General features: G+C 38.4%; 1 long non-coding RNA gene across 1 annotated transcript in view; it reads right to left on the minus strand.

The window, feature by feature from the left end:
• Positions 1–5,929: 5,929 nt before the first annotated feature.
• Positions 5,930–21,430, minus strand: part of LOC129057597 (uncharacterized) — a 106,420-nt gene continuing 90,919 nt past the window's right edge. The window contains exons 4-5 of the long non-coding RNA XR_008522236.2: positions 12,304–12,398; positions 5,930–6,154 (exon numbers count right to left, since the gene is read on the minus strand). This is a non-coding gene — a long non-coding RNA (uncharacterized LOC129057597). The remainder of the gene's footprint in view (positions 6,155–12,303; positions 12,399–21,430) is intronic.

A 21,430-nucleotide genomic window follows, 5' to 3' on the forward strand; every position in this document is an offset into this window, starting at 1 on the left:
TGACCTCATACAGTTGTTGCAAGGATTAAATTAGATAATGGTCCAAAGTCCTCAAAACTATGCATTGCACATTATATGAGCTCAATAAACATAAGGAAGTATAGTATTAGTGGCGGCGGTGATATAAGTTGCAGTAGTATTCAGGCCCAGATCTACAGACCTCTGAAGCTCATGATCATTTTCTCATGCATTACTGCTAACCATTTTTTCCTTTTTTACACAATCAGTTTCTACAGAGTATAGCTCTAATTCTAGAGGTCTGAAGCACATAAAGGACTCAGTGGATGGATGTTATGAGAAAACTGCATTAACTCTACTAGGATAAGCATTTCAGAAATAGACATCATAAGAAATTGTCGTGTCAATGAAGTTTGTATTCTAATATATCCCTATTCTCTCCTCTCATCTCCAACGTATGCTCTCCATCTTTAAACCAGCTCTCAGGCTCTTGTTAGGCTGTGGGTCTCATGCATGGTAAGAGCCAAGCTTATGATCTTATCTTGGATCCAGGAACAGTGAGATTAGAACCTACAGTAAATAAAAGATGTTCTGAGAAGCCCACTGCCTTTCCAGTAACAATGGGACAGTTCAAACCTTTGGCCGTATTTGTCTCCTTCTTTCCTTCTTACCCTATACAACAAATAAGTTGAGGTTTCTAGTTTGAAAGTTTATTATTGGCAGGAAGGTTAAGCATAATCCTCAGATCTGCCTTTGGCAGGAATTATCCTGTAAGGTCAATATGATCAGCTTTCAAAATGGCTGGTTCCAGTAAATCTTGTTACTATTGAAGCTCTGGGTTCAGTGTATCCACTCATAGAGATGTGTCCTATCTCTGCCAGTTAGCAGGTATCTAGCCAAAGGGGTTACTTAATCACTCTGAGGCTCATTTGTTTATAATATATGCATAATAATAGTAACTACCTTAAAGGGTTTTGTGGACAAAGATTTATAAACTATTTACATTCACAGATATTTGCAACTGTGCCTAGACCACTGTAAAGTACTCATGATACAGGCCAGCTAGTTATTTTACAAACTATTTTTCTCCTCTGGAATATAAATCTAAACTACCATTCCAAACTTCCTTTATGTGTGGCCAAGGACTGAAAATTCAAAATGGACAGAAGTAACATATAGCACATCCAGCACTGACTTGTGAAAACCTCTCGTGTTATTTTCCATTCTCTTCCTCCATCTGCTAGCTGGATGTAGACATCCAGCAGAGGACTCCAAGGCCCTGGGATTGGTAGATATACAGATGGAAAGATGCTGGGTTCTGAAGCACTGCGTGAAGGCTGCCTGCCAAATCCCCACATTGAAAATCATTTGAGTGAGTACATAGAACTCTACTGTATTAAGCTACTTAGGTTTTGGGCTTCTTTCTTAGAGCAATAATCAATGACATTCTGGAAAATGTTTAAGAATCAGCACTCTGAAAAATGATTCCTGATTTGTAGTGTTTGCCAATTTCCATGGTGTAAATACTCTCACCACGGCCAATTTCAAGTTACCAATGTGACATTACTGAATGCGGAGTTGCAAAAAGTGTGCATAATTAGTCCTCATGAGCTGGTGAGCGCCAGCTCCAGGACACCATACTCAAAGTAATCATTTCCTGACTAATATTGCACTCAATAAATAGCAATGCTTGTTGCAGAGTCGTTATATAAGTTAAACTTTAAAATAAATCTTAAGCCAGTAATAACTGATGGAATATAGGGATTTTTGTACTTACTGACCATAAATTGAAGTCTTTGTCTTGTAACCTGAATTCCTACTCCAGCCTGTTGCTGTTGTTTTATGTTTGTTTGCTTGTTTTTCCATATAAGTACTAATAGCATAAAAGAAAGTGAAAGAAAGAATTCAAATTCTGACCAATATATTCTGGCTCCTCAGAACACATGGAAGGTAGTTTTCTCATATATATTTCTCATGTATATTTCTCTGAAAATATGCCAAAAATTACCTAACAAAGCAAATCAAATAAATGAAGACCCTAAAGTCTTAAGACAACAAGGAAACAATTAGCCTACACTTTGCTGTCCTTCTGGATTAGCCTTTAGAATTTCTTCTTTTGTTTATCCTTCCTTCTGGAATTAAAAATTGATCAAGGATAAATAAGCTTCATCCATAAGGCATTACATCCTCTCTGTTGGTGCACAGGCCCTGGTCAGGTAGTAGATCTCCTTACAAATTTATCTTTTCACGGGTTTAACATAGGAAATGATCTGTTTGAATTAATTTATTTTTTTATAAAATATGGTTTTCAAAATGTTCAAATGCTGGTATTGTTATGTTAAACAGAAGACTCTCATCTATTTGCCCTTTTATTTTGGAAATGACCTGCATTGGTGAACTTTATTTTATTTTTTGGGGAGCCAAAGACAATCCTAAAGAGAAAACTGTATAATTTTTGTTGTAGAGTCGTTCAATAAAAATCGCTTGTCATCCAGTAAAGTTTGTGATTTGCCTTGTATTTAAGAAAATAAACAAACTTACAAACATAGCGTATTAAAGGGATCTACTCTCTTTTCCACCAACATCACATCATTCACACAGGCTGTCAGTGGGTTCTCCAGAAGGGGTGTGTGAATGTTAAGTGAACATCCAGACTGTTTTGGGATGAGCTGCACTGAGGTTCTTCTCTCCATCTGGGTGTCCACAGGGTCCACAATTGTTTAGAAGAGGAGAGGATGAGCACTTAAAGGAGTGCCTGCAGCAGGCACCATCCCATGTGCAGCCTCAATCATTTCTCATGACCGTCTTATGCGAATGATAGTATTATTGCTATCTTATAAATGAAAGACTGAGATGAGAAAAAAATAATACATCCCATGGTCGCAGAACTTAAAAGTATTGAGCAGGGATTTCAATGCAATTTTGTTAGATGTAAGGCCCATTCTCTTTATACCATACCACTCTTACATTCTCTAAAGCTAAAAAATCTCAATTAAAAAATGAATTCCAAAGAAAAGAGATACAAAATTTCCTTCGACCAAGCAATTGTGAGAAAAATAAGTTATGTATTTCCATGTAAAGTATAGTGTAGGTGGAAGTATGCTTTAATATGCAAAGAGTTTTTCCTTAGTAGGTAATTTAGAGAAACAACAAAACATTTAAATTAAAAAAAACACCAAAATTCTGATCAAATTATTTAATTTTAAAACAGATTCTTAGCTTTATAGCATACTCAGGTTTTCTTTAAATAACCAAATCTGTTAGTGTGTTGAAAACACTATTGTTGGCACAACTTTAATTAGTGAATTTTTAATGAACACCCTTTACATATGCATCCTTGTGCATAAAATCACTTTATTAACTTGAAGAGTGCAAACTAACAGGCAATTTTAAATGCCATTTATGATCAATTGTAAAAACAGATAAGAAAATGAAAATTCAGAGTTTAGGGAGGTTTTTCAGTCACACAGTTAATAAGTACTGGGCTTGGATTAGAAGCCAAATTAATCCAATACCAGAGCCCTTTAGCTTTACCATAGTGCGTTTCCCAAACACAACAGCATCATCATTATTTTTATAATATTCTCAATGATAGAACAAGAGTATCACCATCTTAACGAGACTGCACCATCTTAAAGTATCAAGTTTCCATTTCTCAGAACTGTTTGTTGACACTTGGCCAAACTGCAAATGTCAACCCTGACCATAGCTTCAACAGAACATAAGGGCCCTAACTGTAACAGAACAGCCAGCACTTTCCCAACCCCTCCCTAACAGAATCTTGCTTCAAAGCACACTTCTCCACCCGGCCCTTTAAAAAAGGCTCAGGCTGTAAGAAAAGTTTTCTCCTGACCCTGCCGGCCAGAAGCCCTTCTCAGATTTACTGTCAATAAACCTGTCTCAACTGTAGATCTGCCTTCTTGCCTCTTCTTTCCTTAATCTTTCTATTCCAACATGCAACATACTTATTTCCACTGCCCCCTTTTAGTAATGGTGCCAGCAATAAACCCTCTGTCTTCATACTCTGGCTGAAGCCAATCTCCTCAAAGCACCCCCTGTTTCTACCACTCTTCACCAAGGCTCGTCTTTCCTTTACATCCTGCCTCCTCCACAGAACCTTCCTTGAATACATTAAACTACAAGAAATTCTTATCTCTGGACTGCCTTGGTTTTATTTTACCCAAAATTTAATTTGTCATTCAAATTATTGCTTATATTAGTCATTATCCTAATTTTTTCCACTTTGTATTCTTAACGTGGATTGTATATTTAAATGTGTACAGGGCTGGACACTGTATGAAATGTTCTACGTCTTCTACAAGGAAGCATATAACACGGGGGTGCCAAGAGGGACTGTATTTACTCAGGTGCTCAATAAACAAATGTTGAATGAATATCATCTAATTATTGGTGAATATTCTGGGTTATGAAATCATTAAGGGCACAGCAGTCAATGCATACAGCATTCATTTAGTCACTGGTTCATAACAATAATTGAATTCCAGGGATGTGCCAGCCATTAAGCATAGATGCTGCTATGTATAAGTCATAAAAGGTTTGGAGAATTCCAGGCAGTTATACAAGCTAGGCAAAACACAATGTAGGCCTGAACTAAGGCAGTGTGCAGGAGGGTGGAAAAGAAAGCATAAACATGAAGAATTTCCTAGGCCTAATGACTGATCAGATAGTCAGAGTACAGGGCAGAAAACAGCTTAGGAAAACCCCCAAGTTTGTAGTCTGGGTCTCTAGACTAAACTAAACTGATGATGAAGTACAGGTAAAAAGTAGGGCTAATGGGATTGACCATTAGTTTAATTTAGGAAATACTAAGGATAGGACCCAAGGAATATCCAAATAGACTAGATAGTCTTGATAATTGTAGAGCTGAACTTCTTTGGAGTGGCAAGCCTGAAATAAAGGTTTGAAGTCATCAATATATAGTTAGCAGTTAAAATTGTACAGGTGGATGAGATTGTGCAGAACGAGTATGAAGGACCAAAGAAAAGTGAGTCTGGTAACGGACCCAAGAGAACACCAATACTTAAGGAACAGGTAAAGAAAGAATTGTCAGAGAAAGAAACTAAGTAGGAACTTTAAAAACAAATAGTGGCAGAAGCAGGAAAAAGATGTCTTCCTCGACGTTCATCTTTCTTATTCCACTCAACGGATGTTTAAAATTGTTTGCATTCTTCTCAACAGGGACACTACATTTGTACACCTCTAGGCGGTGCCATTTACATAGGATGCAATGTAAACGGCCCCTTCAGGGAGCTGGCAGCTCTATGACAGTATGTATTCCCCAACCCCTTTACCATTCGACTTAATGCTCATGAACAAGCATTTGTCTTAATTTATACACATTAAGAACAAGCTTTCTGCTCCCACTTCCTTCCCACTATCACCTCAATCTCTTCATCCACTTTAAAGAGGTTTCTTTAGGTCCTCTGCACATCATGGAAGCCAACTACTCTATTAATGCTTTCCTGATGATGCAGCCCAGTTCTGCATACAGTTTGTACAGAAATGCTATATTTATGGAAACAGTTGAAAAATGAAATGTCAATATACCCCTAATAGTCATTTCTACAAAGGTGCTTTGTCAGTTCATTTGGGACTTGCCATGATTGTGGTGTATTTCTTCTACTGTAATGATAAAATGTTCAAAAGTATCATCAGATAGAGAACTCAGTACGTGCTCTATATGAAAAGATGTTCCCTTAAAGATGCTGTTCTTAATGTGCAGTGTAAAATGCTTGCAGCTTTTATTATGTCTTAGATGGGAAACATGTTTTACTGCATACCAGAGTAGCAGACGTCAACTCACTTTTCAAATTGAGAACAGCTTTTCATTTTGTTCTGTTCAACAATTTCTGGGTCCTAATTCAACCCTTCCCTCCCTCCATCCTACCTCCCACTACCATGAATTTGTACTAGCAAAACAATGTCACAAGCTGCTTCTTCTAACAGCAAGGACAATATGTGCGAGGTGACAGGAGGAAGATTTTGGAGACAGGAATCTACCATGCTCTCTCTCCTTTTATATACTAAGAATAAAAAAGGGGAACTGGAAGGTGAAATATTTATTACCTCAACATTGCTGATTGAACACAATCCACAGGAAACCCAGATGTCCAGAGAAGTAGATCAGAGAGGGAATATCATGGGCCTGTAGAGCCAAATTTTGATTTCTAGCCTCCTGTGTAAGTAAAAAAAAAAAAAAAAAATGACCATCTGTGAGGCTATTAAAACCCAATATGGGAGCATCTCTCACAATCCTCTTCCAAATGCTACTTCCTTGTTTTCTGATGACTACTAAAACAAGTTTATTCCTTATAAACTTTACATATCACTGAAAGTTTCAATTTGATTTATATAAAATTTTGATGTATTAAAATAAATTCGTGACTTTGTACTTCTTAGAGAAAAAAATTCAGATCTCATTTCATTTTGTAATTGAACACAAACTTTGAACCAAATACTATTAATATATCTTAAACACAAAGTTGATGGAGACTAAACAGGGTGTAACACAGACATTCTCTTTATAAATGTTCTCTGCTGGTGAAAGAGACTTTTGGTTTTGTTTTCAAAGAGAAGAGAGCCCACACTCTAAATGTAATCCTCAAAATTAGGAGGCCTGAGTTCTAATCCCAATCCCGAATCTGGATGAGTCTGTAACTTTCTGTACCCCATGCAATTCCCCAAATGCAAAATAGGAAAGATATATTAAGTTTGCTCCAAAAAGCCATTACAAGCAGAGGTGAAGTAATTGGTGTGAATGTACATTGGCTTCCTCAAAGAATGGTGAAGAAATGCAAGACAATGAATTTTTTTTTGCAACAATGGATAATTATTTTCCTTCAGCTTTTTTAGATAGCCAAGTTTAAAGTCAGTGATGCCCATTTAAGAAGCAAAATCACAGAAACATGCAGAAAAATTTGGAATCAATTTATTTAAAGACATGTTCTTTGCAGCTGTTGTTCATTAGGATACTTTTATTGACGTGTCCAGAAATCTTTCCTAGTAGTTTAGGCATGCGGGGGCTTTGAGCCCTATGAAGTATAGCAAATTGCAGATGAATTGGTCCAGAAGTATAGGTTTGCTTTAAAAAAATGCTTTGTAAAATAGAATATTCTCAAGGGAGTGATTGGTTTGGGGGAGGGAAGTATGTACTGACACTTAAAAGATCCTTGACCTTCTGGAATGCACATCTAAACTTCTGCAACAGTAGCCCAAAAGGACTGAAACTCAGTGTTCAAAAACCACTTTTAATAAAGCCAGGTTTCTCCAAGGATCCCAAACCAAACGATCCAGGGATAATTAGTTTATAATAAGGCAATATTTTTTTAAGAGACCTTTTTTTTTTTTTTTGAGCAGGCTTTGTTTTGGTGTACCACAAATTTTTCGGGTCTCAAGAAGTACAGGAGTTTGCCAGGTGAACTTGGAAAAAGGTGGAGAAGGGAAAAGAGCAATTTATTAGATGGACTAGCATATTCAAAGACACGGAGGCTCTGAACACAGAGCTATTTTGGAAGAACTATAATCATTAATTAATTTATTTATTTGTTCACTTATTCTTTATTCTTCATGCATATATTGAGCTCCTACTACATGCTGGGTACCACACCAGGTAACTGATACAATACATAACTGGCATCAAGCAATTGTTAATACAGTGGAAGAGATGGACATACAAATAATTTGAATATAGTGGGTTAAGATTTAGATGGAGAAAAGAATTAGTCCTTTTCTCAGTGGTGGAGAAAAGAGAAAGGAGAGGGGGAAAGGGGTGGTATCAGCAAGAAAAGACTTCCCAGGAAAATGTAGCACCTGAACTGTGTCCTGAAGTACAAAGAAAATGTAGCTATGTGGAAATTGGGAGGAAAGGGTCTTCCAGGTAGAGGATCAACATAAGGAAATGACCCAAAGCTAGAGAAAATTGGTGGGATGCAGAAATTACAAGTAGTCCTGGTTGGAGGTTGAAGTATGTGGGAAGGGGTGATGGTGGGGGCAATAGATGAGAGAAAAGGTGTGAAGATAAAGTAAATAGAAGAGACAGATGGGAAGGGGTGAAATCCCATACAGGGCCTTGAATGTCATAATCAGTTAAAGAATTTGGGTTTGAAATTGTATTGGAAGGTCTTTGGCAGAGGAGTATGCTGATTGAATTAGCTTTCAGGAAAGCCTCTCCCTAAAGGGTGGGGTAAGAACATCAGTGGGGAAGACCAGGGAAGGTTGGTGCTGAGCCTCTACATATGGGCTACAAAGTTAGCAGAAAGTTAGTGAGGCCCAAGCATCCATAGGACTTGGAGCTTAGCAGTATTTTCCTCTGGCCACTCCCACTGACGCTCCCTGAAGGCTCTGTCCACCATTCCTGGAGCTCATTATGATTATAGCACACAGGTCTGCCTGTTTATTTAAATTGAGCTATTTGAAAGGAGGAACTGTGTTGTAGTTGCTGCTTTGTTTCTGGAGCTTAGAGTCTTCAAGAGTAATTAGCGATAGGAGAAGTGGAAGTCACAGGAGGAAAAGAGGTAGGCTGTGCACATAATAGGTGTTTGGAAACACCTGCTGAAGTGAATTGATAACTCTCACCAGCATTCTCACTTGATAATGAGGCTTCAGAAAAGCAGGGACCTTGAAAAGAGACAAGATCTGGCTGTTATTTGATCCTGCTGAAGTGAAGGTAACATCTTCCTTTTTGGATTGTGACTGGACAATTAGATGTAATATATGAAAACGACAAGGCAGGTTTTTAGATCCTGAATACACTGTTGATTTTATTTGTAAATAAACAATGAGAAGAGATGATCAATCCCTTTCATCTCCCAGTTTCTGAAATAGGCTCTCCTCGACTGTCTTCCTCTGGTAGCCCTGCTTTCCCATCTACTTCTCCACAGCTAATGACTTGTTTCCTGATTTACTAAAATATGAAAGTTATTACAGCAGAACTCATTTATCTTCCCACAACCCAAACCACCCCATCTCCTATATCAGTGCCCATACTCCCTGTCTTCATCCCGTCACCTGGGATGAAGTGTGCTTGTCTCTGTCTGAGGGCAACACCCTGACTTGTGCACTGGATCTCATCTGCACTGACTACTTGAGAGTCCTGTAATTAATCTTTTTCCTGCACCATCAACTTTTCTTTCTCTACAGCATCATTTCCATCATCCTACAATCACACTATAATATCTCCATCTTCAAAAACAAAAAAAACTGTCTTTTGTCTTCAAATCCCCATGGGGCTAACACCTCATATCTGCTGTCATTCTTGAAAGATTTTCTTAACTTCTTTCTCCTCATTCCTTCTCACCTCACTTTCTGTCCTTCATCTCTTCTAACTGGGATCCTGTCTTGCCATACCACTGAAGCTGCATTTTTTAATCACCAATGCCCTCTGAGCTGTCAAATCAAACAGCTTCTTTAGTTTTTGCCTTGACCTCTCAGAAGCATTCAGAATAAATAAATTTTTGAAACTCTTTTTTCTGTTCTTACTTTCGTAAAGCTACTCTTTGCTGATTTTGCCCCCACCCCATACCTTGCTCCTTGTCAGTGACCTTTGCTGAATTATTCTCCTCTACCAAATCTTTAAATGAAATAATACCCAATGCTATCTGACTGGTTCTCTTCTCTATTTGAGTTTTGGTGATTATATAGAGCCTATAGTTGTATTTAAATTCTAGGTAATCTCATCCAGTCAATAGTTTGCAAAACTATCCCTTTGCTGATGGCTTCTACACTTACCTCTCCAGCAATGAAATCTCTCAATTGCCTACTTGACTTTTGTACTTAGAGGTGTAATGGATATCTCAAAATTTGCATGTTAAAAAAGAAAGAACTCTTTATTCATTATCTTAAACCCAGTCCTTATTATCTCAGTAAATGACTCCTCCATATCTAGTTGGTATCCTTGACCATTCTTTTATTCATCTGTGCAAACATTCTATGAGCAGGTTCCATATTTGTTCATTATTTTCTCCATCCAAAGATGCCATTCTAATTCATTTCCCTCCATCTCTCTCCTGGACCACTGTAATAACATCCTAAATAGCATCCCCATCTACTTCCACTTCCTCATAATCCATACTCCATACAATTCCAAGAGTGATATTTTCAAAACTTAAATAAACTATGTCTGTCCCAACCATAAAGTTCTTTAGAGACATTCAATAGCACTTAGGATCAATCTCGTACCCTGGTGTAAATATCCTACTTCATCTGGCCCTGGACCAACTTCTTTCCTCCTTTAGGACTACTTGTAACCTTACCTCATACTCTAAGTCTCTTTCATTTCATGAAACACACAAAGCTCAGTGTTCTTCGTGGTTTTTCTGCATGCCTGGACCTTGACAGGGCTACCTCTTAGCCAAATGTCACTCAAAGACAGCCCATTGTGTTGATCACACCATCCTCTAACAGTTCTCTACATGGCAGCCTCATGTTATTTGCCTGTATTTATGTTTATCTGACCACCCAACTCTCACCTAGGTTTTTTGTCCATCTTTTTACAACTATGTACCTTCAACACATAGAACAGTTCTGAGCACATAGTGGGGACTCAGAAATAAGTATTGAATGAGCCAACTGACCTTCTTTTTGTGCGAGAATGGACCTCTGAGATCAGCTCAGCCCCATAACCTCGTTTTACAGATGAGGAAACTGAGGCCTAAAGAGGAATAGTTGTTTACTCAGAATCACTTGTTGGCAGTATGAAGGCTCTTTCCAGTTGATGCCATTAGAATCCTGTTTATTTGAAATAATACCAGAGCCCTCCATGTAAAACAGCAATACATACAAACCCTATTCCATTTTCTGTGGAAGTATCTCATGGGACAGGTCAGGTCTACATCCTGGTCTCAGCAATGAACTCTGATAGGAGGCATGTCTCCTAATAGGTAATCTCTAAAATTCCAAAAAGGCCTAAACAATAAAAAGCTAGGCTTCTGGAAGCCCTGGGCAACCATAGGTCTCAAAATGGGTAGATTCTACATTTATGTCAAGAGAGGACAAATGCTGAACTTTGTCAGAGTGATCGAAAACACATGTGTTGTCTTGCTTCATGTCCCAAGGAAGTTGGCTAAGACTTAGCTTTTAGTTTCCATTTCTTCCACCTTAAAAGACCAAACATGTGCACCCTGGCTGCATCCCAGACATTTGAGCAATGTAAGGCTGGAGAGTTAGGGTCAAAAAGAAAAGCTTTGAATGCCAATAGAAGGTGTTTGGCATTTTGAATTTCTTTTCTGTGAAGTCAGCAGTCTGCCATTTAAAATTTAAAGCAGAAGAGATGTGACCAGGTCTATATTTCAAAAGGATTACTCTGCCTATATTTGTGGAGGATGAAATGGAGGGAGATAAGATTGACAATGAGGGGGCCAACTAGAAAGTAGTTCTACTGATCTAAGCAAGAGATAAGAGGGCGTGAAGGGAGAAATGGCATTAGAAATAGAGGTAAGTGGACAGATTTGAGGTATAACCATACTCAGTACATATGATTAATAGGACTTGATAATTTTTCCTTGTTTCCAGATGCAGCCATGAATTAATTTCAGGCCAGTGAAAAGAAAGCAGAAACAACGTGTACAACTTTCAAATCATCTTCTCAAGGATTTCTATCCTGGGTTCTCTAGCCCTTTCTACTATCTACAATTTTGTAGCAGTTAGGGCAATCTTAGAAGCCACATTTACAGAATGGCAATGGCTCCATTTTATTTTAAGGTTTTTACATGAAAAGGAAACATCCTTCTATTTAAATCCCTGTAGTTTTAAATTTTCTAATAACTTTTTCTTGAAACTTTGTGTTCCTTGTCTGTATCCTAACTTATCCTCTCATCCATCCAACCCAGGCATAGGAGAAAGAGCATCTGCAAATCCTGAAGGGACAGTAGTAAGAGGGGTTCCTGCAAGGACCTTAAAGAGCCAATCAACACAGGAACCAGCAATTAAAGGCTCTCCATGAAAACCTTGTTTTATAATTTCTTCAAGGAAAGTTGGAGACGATGTTGTGAATTTTTGAAAGCTTAATAACATTCATATCCTTTGCTACACTTGTATTATTTAAGCCCAAATAATAAACCAGAGGTGTACACAAAGAGTACATAAAAGGGCATTTATTACACACTTGTTTTTATTAGCAAAAAAAACCCTGAAATCAACATATACACCTAACAACGTGCAATGACATGATTAAATAAATGTGATATATTTTTAAAGTGCGATACTCAACACTCATTAGAATCATAATTCAGAAGAATACAAAATACTGTATTAGTCCATTCTCACATTGCTATAAGGAACTACCTGAGACTGCATAATTTATAAAGTAAAGAGGTTTAATTGACTCACAGTTACACAGGCTGTACCGGAAGCACGGCTGGGGGACCTCAGGAAACTTACAATCATGGCAGAAGGTGAAGAGGAAGCAGACACGTCCTACATGGCTGGAGAAGGAGGAAGAGGGTGAAGAGGAAGGTGTTACACACTTTTAAACAACCAGGTCTCATGAGAACTCTCTCATTATCATGAGAACACCCTGCAGGGTAGGGCTCTTAGCCAGAGCCTCTAGGAATCAATGTAATGGTACAATCACCACATTAAATATATAAATCATCATTAACCATGATTCTCAGGGGATGGTTTGCCTTCTGGAAAATTAATTTACTTTCTTCATTCACTCAGTAAATGTGTATGGAATGCCAGCTATATACCAGGCATGTTATAAGTGAGACAGAACAGTGATAAAAATGGCCAAAACCTCTGTCCTCATGGAGCTCACATTCTTGGAGTCTGGAGCAGACAATAGAAAGGTGAACACATAAAATATTCAGAATATAAGAAAATGATAAGTGCTATGGAGAAAAATGGAGGAGGGCAGATCAGGAAGGGAACCAAGAAATGCCATGTTGAGAGGCAGGAGTTAGGAGTATAGGAGGGCTGTGTTATTTAAATAGCACAGTCATAGAAGGCCTCACTGATAAGGTGATAATTACACAGACATCTGGAAGAGGCAATTCTTATTGGAGCCTCAGTTTAAAAACAAAAGTGTTTCAGAAGTCCAGGTGTTATAGAAAACAAGGTATTACTTACACTAATTTGCAATTTCACTAGTTTGCTGGGGACTGTACGCATTCTCTGATAGTTTCCCCATCTTCGCATAAATGTTTGGACTAGATGATGTCTGAGGACACTTCTGGCTCTTAAAGTTTCCGGTTTAAGCACAGGGGTGGAGAGGGGGGATCATTCTGTGTTCCAAATATTAGACTCATACATTCATCCAACAAACATTAAGTGAGAGCCAAATGTATGCTGGGCTTGTAGGCAGTACCGTTAACAAGGTTAGGAAGCTGATTCCACCTTCCAGAAGCTCCCAGTGGAATGAGGCAAACATGTTCATTGTGACTTGGAGGCTGTGCCTGCATTTCTCTGCTGCTGGCTGAGAAGCGAAGACTCTCTGCCCTCCGCTCCTCCAGCCATTCTGCACACTCATCTAGGGAAGCCCAGGACCATCCATCACCCAGAGGCTAGGGCTGGGCACCATAGCCTCCCCAGGGCCCAGCCTCTCCCTTCAAGAGAAATGTTTCCTGGATGGGGGAACTGTCTCCGAGGCTGATGATGATGATGGATGGGCCAAGGAAAGCATTTTTCATCCTCAAGCAGCACACGTGTGCATTTTCATTCTGGGGCCAGGTTCTGGCTGGGATGCCTGCAGTTCTACGTTTTCTTAGCTGTTGTCACCTTCCCTCTTTCCTGACAAATGGACCCATTTCACAGCCTTAGTGACTCATGACTGCTTTAGGAAGTCTAGATTAACCTAGTGTGGCATAGGAGGAAAATGAAGACTATTATTTTTAACTTGACATCTTAAACCTCCATCTTCATCTTACCATGCCCCTGTGAAAAAATCTACAATGATTCTTTCTTGTGCTTGGGATATGATCTAATATTCACTTCCATCTGGCTTAGACAATTCCAGCCTTCTCTCCCACTACTAAACTGTGCAAGCAGAACTCTATCTCCCAAACATGCCATGGATTTTTCTACGTTCACACCATATTTAAATGGTTTATTCCTACCAATCCCTTGCCCAACTATGAGACCTTCTCTGGGAAGCTATCTCTGACCGCCCCAGGCCACTGTGATGTGTCCTTTGAGGGGTCACCCTGCACCAGCTGCACAAAGCCTGGGGTGCAGAGTGCTTTTTTCCACAGATGAAAGTCTTAAATTATCTGTGACTTCTGGGTCAGAGGAACCGTATCCTATCCATCCCCTCCCGGCCAACCGCACCAGGCCGGGTGCCCAGCACATGGAAGTTGTTGTATAAAATCTCATTAGCTGATTGATTCTTTCAGTGGTTCTAATTCCATCAGCAAGCTGGCAGAGGACCAGGTTTCATAGTTTAAGCCTTGATCAGCCTAAGATGAGACTATGTTTTACCAGCCCCAAGAACGTGATATAGGAACACCTGAGTCTGAACTCCTAGTTCAATGCTGATCAATAACTCCCTGAGTCAGGTATTTCTGATGCAGAAAGAGCAACTTTCTAAACCAAAAACATCTCAAATTACTGGCTTTGCCACCAATTCTATTTTGCCTGTATAGATCTGCCTTAAATAATAGATGCGTCTTTTTTTATGTCTGTAACTCTGCAAGCATTGTTTAAAAAACTGTACCTATAAGTATATAATTTTAAAAAGTTAAAGAATTTTCAGCATTTCTTCACAACAGTGGCTTTCTAACTCCAGGGTGAATCTGAATCACCTGGAGACTTGTTAAAGCACTGGTGTGCACCCGCCACTCCAGTTTTGGACTCAGTATTTCTGTGATGGGGCCTGATAATTTGTATTTCTAATGAGTCTCCAGGCAATGAGGATGCTGCTGCTTACACTTTGAAAATCACTGCCCTATCCTAACACTTTTACTTCAAAATTTTTTTCCCAAGCATTTGTCTGCATGTTATTTTCCATAGTTATTATCCTAGTATATGAAATTTGTGCATTTTAATTATTTTTCTGAATTATAAAGAATCTACCTCCGTCACCAAATAAAAGGACCTGTTGGAGTTTGGGGATAAGATGTCCCAAGAGGCACAATAAGAATTACTTAACTCTTCTACAAGGTGGAGCATTATTAAGAAGATTTTTTTTAACTTTTAGGTTCAGGGAGAGGTACATGTACAGGTTTTGTTATACAGGTAAACTTGTGTAATGGAGGTTTGATGTACAGATTATTTTGTCACCCAAACACTAAGCCTAGTATCTAATATTATTTTTTCTTCTCCTTTCTCTCCTCCCACCCTTCATCTTCTGGTAGGCACCAGTGTCTGTTGTTCCCCTCTATGTGTCCATGTGTCCTCATCATTTAGCTCCCACTTATGCGAACATGCAGTATTTGGTTTTCTGTTCCTGCGTTAGTTTGCTAAGAATAATGGCCTCTAGCTCCAACCACGTTTCTGCAAAGGACATGATCTCATTCTTTTTTATGACTGCATCGTATTCCATAGTATACGTGAATCATGCTTGCTTTATCCAATCTGTCACTAATGGGCATTTAGGTTGATCCCATATCTTTGCTATTGTGAATAGTGCCGCAATGAACATATGCGTGCATGCATCTTTATAGTAGAATGTGTTATATTCCTCTGGGTATATACCCAGTAATGAGAATGCTGAGTTGAATGATAGTTCTGTTTTTAGCTCTTTAAGGAATCAAAACACTGCTTTCCAGAATGGTTGAACTAATTTGCAATTCCACCAACAGTGTGTAAGTGTTCTGTTTTCTCCACAACCTCTCCAGCTTCTGTTATTTTTTGACTTTTTAATAATAATCATTCTGACTGATGTGAGATGATATCTCATTGTGGTTTTGATTTGAATTTCTCTAACGATCAGTGATGTTGAGCCTCTATTCATATGATTTTTGGCCACATATGTCTTCTTTTGAGAAGTGTCTGTTCATGTCCTTTGCCCACTTTTTGATGGCATTGTTATTTCCCTTGTAAATTTGTTTAATTTCCTTATAGATACTGGATACTAGACCTTTGTCAGACTCATAGTTTGTGAAATTTTTCTCCCATTCTGTAGGTTTTCTGTTTACTCTTTTGTTAGCTTCTTTTGCTGTGTAGAAACTCTTTAGTTTAATTAGATCTCCATTTGTCAATTTTTGCTTTTGTTGCAATTGCTTTTGGCATCTTCGCCATGAAATCTTTGCTAGGTCCTATGTCCAGAATGATATTGCCTAGTCTTCCAGGGTTTTCATAGCTTTTGGTTTTACGTTTAAGTCTTTAATTCTTCCTGAGTTGATGTTGTATATGGTGTAAGGAAGAGGTCCAGTTTCAATCTTCTGCACATGGCTAGCCAGTTAACCCAGCACCATTTATTCAATGGGGAGTCCTTTCGCCATTGCTTGTTTTTGTCAGTTTCGTCTAAGATCAGATTGGTGTAGTTGTGTGGCTTTATTTTTGGGATCTCTATTCTGTTCCATTGGTTCATGTGTTTGTTTTTGTACCAGTACCATGCTGCTTTGGTTACTGTAGCCCTGTATATAGTTTGAAATTGGGTAGCATAATGCCTCCTGCTTTGTTCTTTTTGCTTAGGATTGCCTGGGTTATTTGGGCTCTTTTTTGTTTCATATGAATTTTGAAGTAGCTTTTTTCTAATTCTGTGAAGAATATCATTGGTAGTTTGATGGGAATAGCATTGAATCTATAAGTTGCTTTGGGCAGTATGGCCATTTTAACAATATTGATTTGTCCTATCTATAAGCATGGAATGTTTTTCCATTTGTGTTTGTGTCATCTCTGGTTTCTTTGAGCAGTGGTTTGTAATTCTCATTGTAGAGATCTTTCACCTCCCTAGTTAGCTGTATTCCTAGGTATGTTATTCTTTTTGTGGCAATTGTAAATGGGTTTGTGTTCCTAATTTGGCTCTCAGCTTGGCAGTTGTTGGTATATAGGAATGGTGGTGACTTTCGTATGTTGATTTTGTATCCTGAAACCTTGCTGAAGTTGCTTATCTGCTTAAGGAGCTTTGGGGCTGAGGCTATAGTATTTTCTAGATACAGAATCATGTTATCTGCAAACAGAGGCAGTTTGACTTCCTCTGTTCCTATTTGGATGCATTTTATTTCTTTCCCTATCCTGATTGATCTGGCCAGGATTTCCAATACTATGTGGAATAGGAGTGGTAAGAGATGGCATCTTTGTCTTGTGCTGATTTTCAAGGGGAATGTTTCCAGCTTTTGCCCATTCCGTATGGTTTTGGCTGTGGATTTGTCATAAATAGTTCTTATTATTTTGAGGTTTGTTCCTTCAACACTAGTTTGTTGAGAGTTTTTAACATGAAGAGATTGAATTTTATCGAAATCCTTTTTTGTATCTATTGAGATGATCATGTGGATTTTGTCTTTAGTTCTGTTATGTGATGAATCACGTTTATTGATCTGCATAGTAAGAAGATATTTAGCCCAAAATGATTCAGTCAGGAAATCAAGTTGATCTGGTGTTAAACTTCTCTGGTTTTTTTCCATTGGTGTATCTCCAGCTCCTGGAAAAGTGGCTGTCACCAGAAGGTATTCATTAAATATTTTTTGACTAAATTAATGAATTAAACAAACATTTTCTTCATATACTCTAGGTAACTTAGAGGTCTCTAGGAGGGGTGTTAAGTGCAGGCAATTGGGGCAGATTTCTGCAGCACTTGATGAATACTTTGCTTCAAAACAAGCCACTTCACAAAGAAGAATCATTAACAAGCTGCGGTTGGTTTTCATGTACTGCAAAGGATTTTTGTCTGTGATGGGCAAGCAAGAGGCCCATGTTCAACTCTCTCCTTTTCATAGTTATATAAGCAACCTGTGTCCACAGAGATGCTCTCTGTGGTTTGTGTGTTCACTCATACTCTGTTACACATGGTTTATTATTAAGTTAGAAACACTTGCGTGCATAGATCAGTTCAAAATCAGAAATTAAATGCAACATGGGAAGCACTGGTGGGGACCCAGCTTCTAAACACGTATTACATGAAAATAGTAAGACTTTTCTTTAATGTCAGTTTAATTAAAGCAAATAAATTATGCAATGTTATTGGCTTATTCCACTGCCCTTTTACCAAAACAGAGTTCTCTGCGCACATAGTTTTTTTTTTTTAACATTTAATCAATAAACTAGAGTGATCTGAGCATCTGGCTCCCTTAATAAGAGGATTGTGGAAACCCTGGGCAGTAAATTAGATTTAAGAAAATTTCTAAAATGAGAGAAAATTACATTATAAATATGACATTAACATTCCAAGGCACCAGAACCTTCTTGAGACTGCAGAGTCCCTGAGCTAGGTAGGGATCTATACAGAGCACAGCAAATACTTAGATCACTCTTAAGATGTGGACGGTCAAACCTGTCAGGAATAGTAGCTTCATGCCAAATCTGCAGGAGCCCTTTCCCTTCTTGACCACTGGGCAGCTTCTTTGACAAACACCTTTTAGGGATTCTGAGAACATTTCACCCCTGCCATCTTTTGGCAAAGAACAGCTGAATGCTAAAGGCATATTTTCTCAAAGTGCTTGTTAATGACTCGACTGTGGAATTACTTGCTGGGCTGCTGCTCTGGAGCGGTCATTACAATATTTCATTCTTCTTGCTTAATTTCAGACTGTGCTTCCTCCATACATAAATACATCAAGCTATATAAAAACCAGAACTTTTATCTGCATACAGGGGTTTAGAGAGTTCGTTTCTCCTGCTCTGTAGGACAAGAAAAATCATTGTTTCCCGCTTTGATTTAGAGATTTGATTTATGCAGGTTTGCCTTTCAAGCTTCTGTTTCAGATGTGCTAACTCTCAGGTTTATGTGGATTTACTGACATGAGTTTAATTCCTGATTTACAACCCGCAGGCTTCAGATGAAGAATGAATTTTGATTTAGGGTAACACATTCTATATGGCTTCTATTTTCCACTCAGATTCAACTATTAGTTGGTTTTAGCACAAACTGAGTTATGGCTTTTCCTAAAAGGCCCTTTTTTGATGAAATTAAGATGGATTGAAAACCGAATCTTTCCCATATAACTACATGAAATAAAGTCCCTTCCTACAAGTCTGACTGACATAAAGTGGGGCCTCCAGAGAGAAGCTCCCCTGCTTCTGCACCATTCTGCTGATTCGTGGCTGAGTATTGAAATCTTCTGGTTCTTCTCTCATGATCATAGGTTTGTTTCTTCATTTATCCATTTTCAAAACCCTTTGCAAAGATCTTTTACAGTTGTGTGTCACAGGATAAGCAGAAAATGTTCTACGCCTTTTAATGTGTTGATGAACATCCAGTGTTCTGAATCACCCCAAACACACAAGACAAGTAAAACGACAACAAAAGAAACCCAGCAACACTTGTAAGTCTTAATGTGCATATAATTTAGTATATTCTTCTATTTGGATCTTTGAGATATGCTCCTTAAAAGTTGGACAGCTCTTGATGTGTAATTAATAAAAGTGGTCTTTTCTCCAATCTCACTTGGGTAACAGTTTCCTGAACTGATCAACCTTCAATCTGCCAAGGATATCCATTTGCCTCAAAGATATTTATAACCATTATAGCAAAAATGTGAAGTGAAAGGAAAAGGTAACTTCTGATTCTATCTCAAAACTACAATTTAATGGCAAACCCCATCTTTAACATGGCCTGGATGACTTAAATATAGAGTTTTTTGTTTGTTTTGTTTTGTTTTTTGTTTTTGTTGTTTTTAAGACAGGGTCTCACTTTGTCATGCAGGTAGTAGTGCAGTGGCCCAATCTTGGCTCATTGCAACCTCCGCCTCTGGGTTCAAGCAATAGTCCTGCCTCAGCCTCCCGAGTAGCTGGGACTACAGGTGCATGCAACCACATCTGGTTAGTTTTGTATTTTTAGTAGAGACAGGGTTTCGCTGTGTTGGCCACGCTGGTCTCAAACGCCTGATCCTCAAGTGATCTGCCCACCTTGGCCTCCCAAAGTGCTGGGATTATAGGTGTGAGCCACCGCATCCAACCAATGTAGGGTTTTACATAAGGAAGACTGATCGGCCTAGAAGAAGAAGAGGTGAGAACCTGCCCTTTGTGGCGTTTATTGGGCAAAAAAGGGAGAAAGGAGAGCAAAGTGATCAAGCACTGGATGTTCTGAAGAAGGAACATAGACACATCAAGAAAGGGCTGGTGTACCAGCAAAGGTATGGGATCAGAGCAAAGGCCAGGGTCAGGCCTTTGAGGCTTGAGCCAAGCAGTGTGGACCCAGACTCCAGCCGAGCAACTACTTTACAATCAGGAAGAGCAGAGGGTCAATATCACACCTCACAGATATCCTGCTCCCATAGCCATCAACACAAAATCACAAAGACAGTCCTCTGCCATAAACTCAGCTACCAGCTTGGAGAAAAACAGAGGAAGAAAGAAAACACCCAAAAGCTGAGAGTTTATTTGGATTATTGACCAGAAAGAGAGTTATTTGAAGAGGCAGCTTTAATTATGCAAATGAACAGAATTGACCAGAGAGGGGCATATACAAAAGATGCAATCAGTTATCAAAGAACAGTAGATATATATTTTATTTGAATTTATTTATTTAATTACAACTCTAAATATGTTTGCGGCTTGTTATGATTATTGAAATGCACTAATCATTGTAGCTATGTATTAAATGACTTATTAAAATTACCTAGGGCTGGTACAGCTTACTGCAGATCCTCAGGAATATTTTAATATATTGATTGGTGTATATATTATTTATGTAATGCACTATTTGATCACTTGGTTTCTTTTAATGGTTATTTTTATGTTAACCTTTTTATTTATTGGATGTGATACTAGCTTTCCAGTTATAAAAATGATATAAAGTTTCCTTTTAAAATTAAGTTTTTTAAAAAAGAGTTGATTTTAAAAAATATTTAACAAATAATAGTGCAAATGGATAGCAGACATAGCAACAATTATAAAGTTGGTATCAAAATGTCTGAAGTTTGAGAGGTAATACTCTAATGAAAATTATGGGATCTTCATCCACAAGGAAACTTGAAATGTGCACAAGCACCTAATAATCCTTTCAATAACTGGAAGCAACAGCACCAGGCTGGGCCCGTTAAGGGAAGGCTGATTGGTTAAGAAAATCATTCAAAGAATGAAGGGTACTCACATTGGAGCTCTTTTTATGTGCTGATGCTTTACATATATGGTTCTAATTTAACCTTCACAGCAGCTCTGTGATTATATTTTAAATGAGTACACCGAAGGCCTGAGAGTTAAGAGATGTATCCAAGTTCATGTAGCTAGTAAATAGCAAAGCTGAAATATGAACCCTACTCCCTAAGAGCCAAGATATGGACTAAATCGAAGAGTTGAAGTTTGTCATTGAGATTCATTAAACAGCTATCCAAAACAAACAAACAACAAAAAGCAAACAAACAAAAACAGCTGTCCCAACAGTAGTTGGGCCTATGTCTGTCTCCTTTCAGATTTC

This window comes from Pongo abelii, chromosome 12 (genome assembly GCF_028885655.2).
Source record: "Pongo abelii isolate AG06213 chromosome 12, NHGRI_mPonAbe1-v2.0_pri, whole genome shotgun sequence".
In the NCBI taxonomy this organism is placed as follows: Eukaryota; Metazoa; Chordata; class Mammalia; order Primates; family Hominidae; genus Pongo; species Pongo abelii.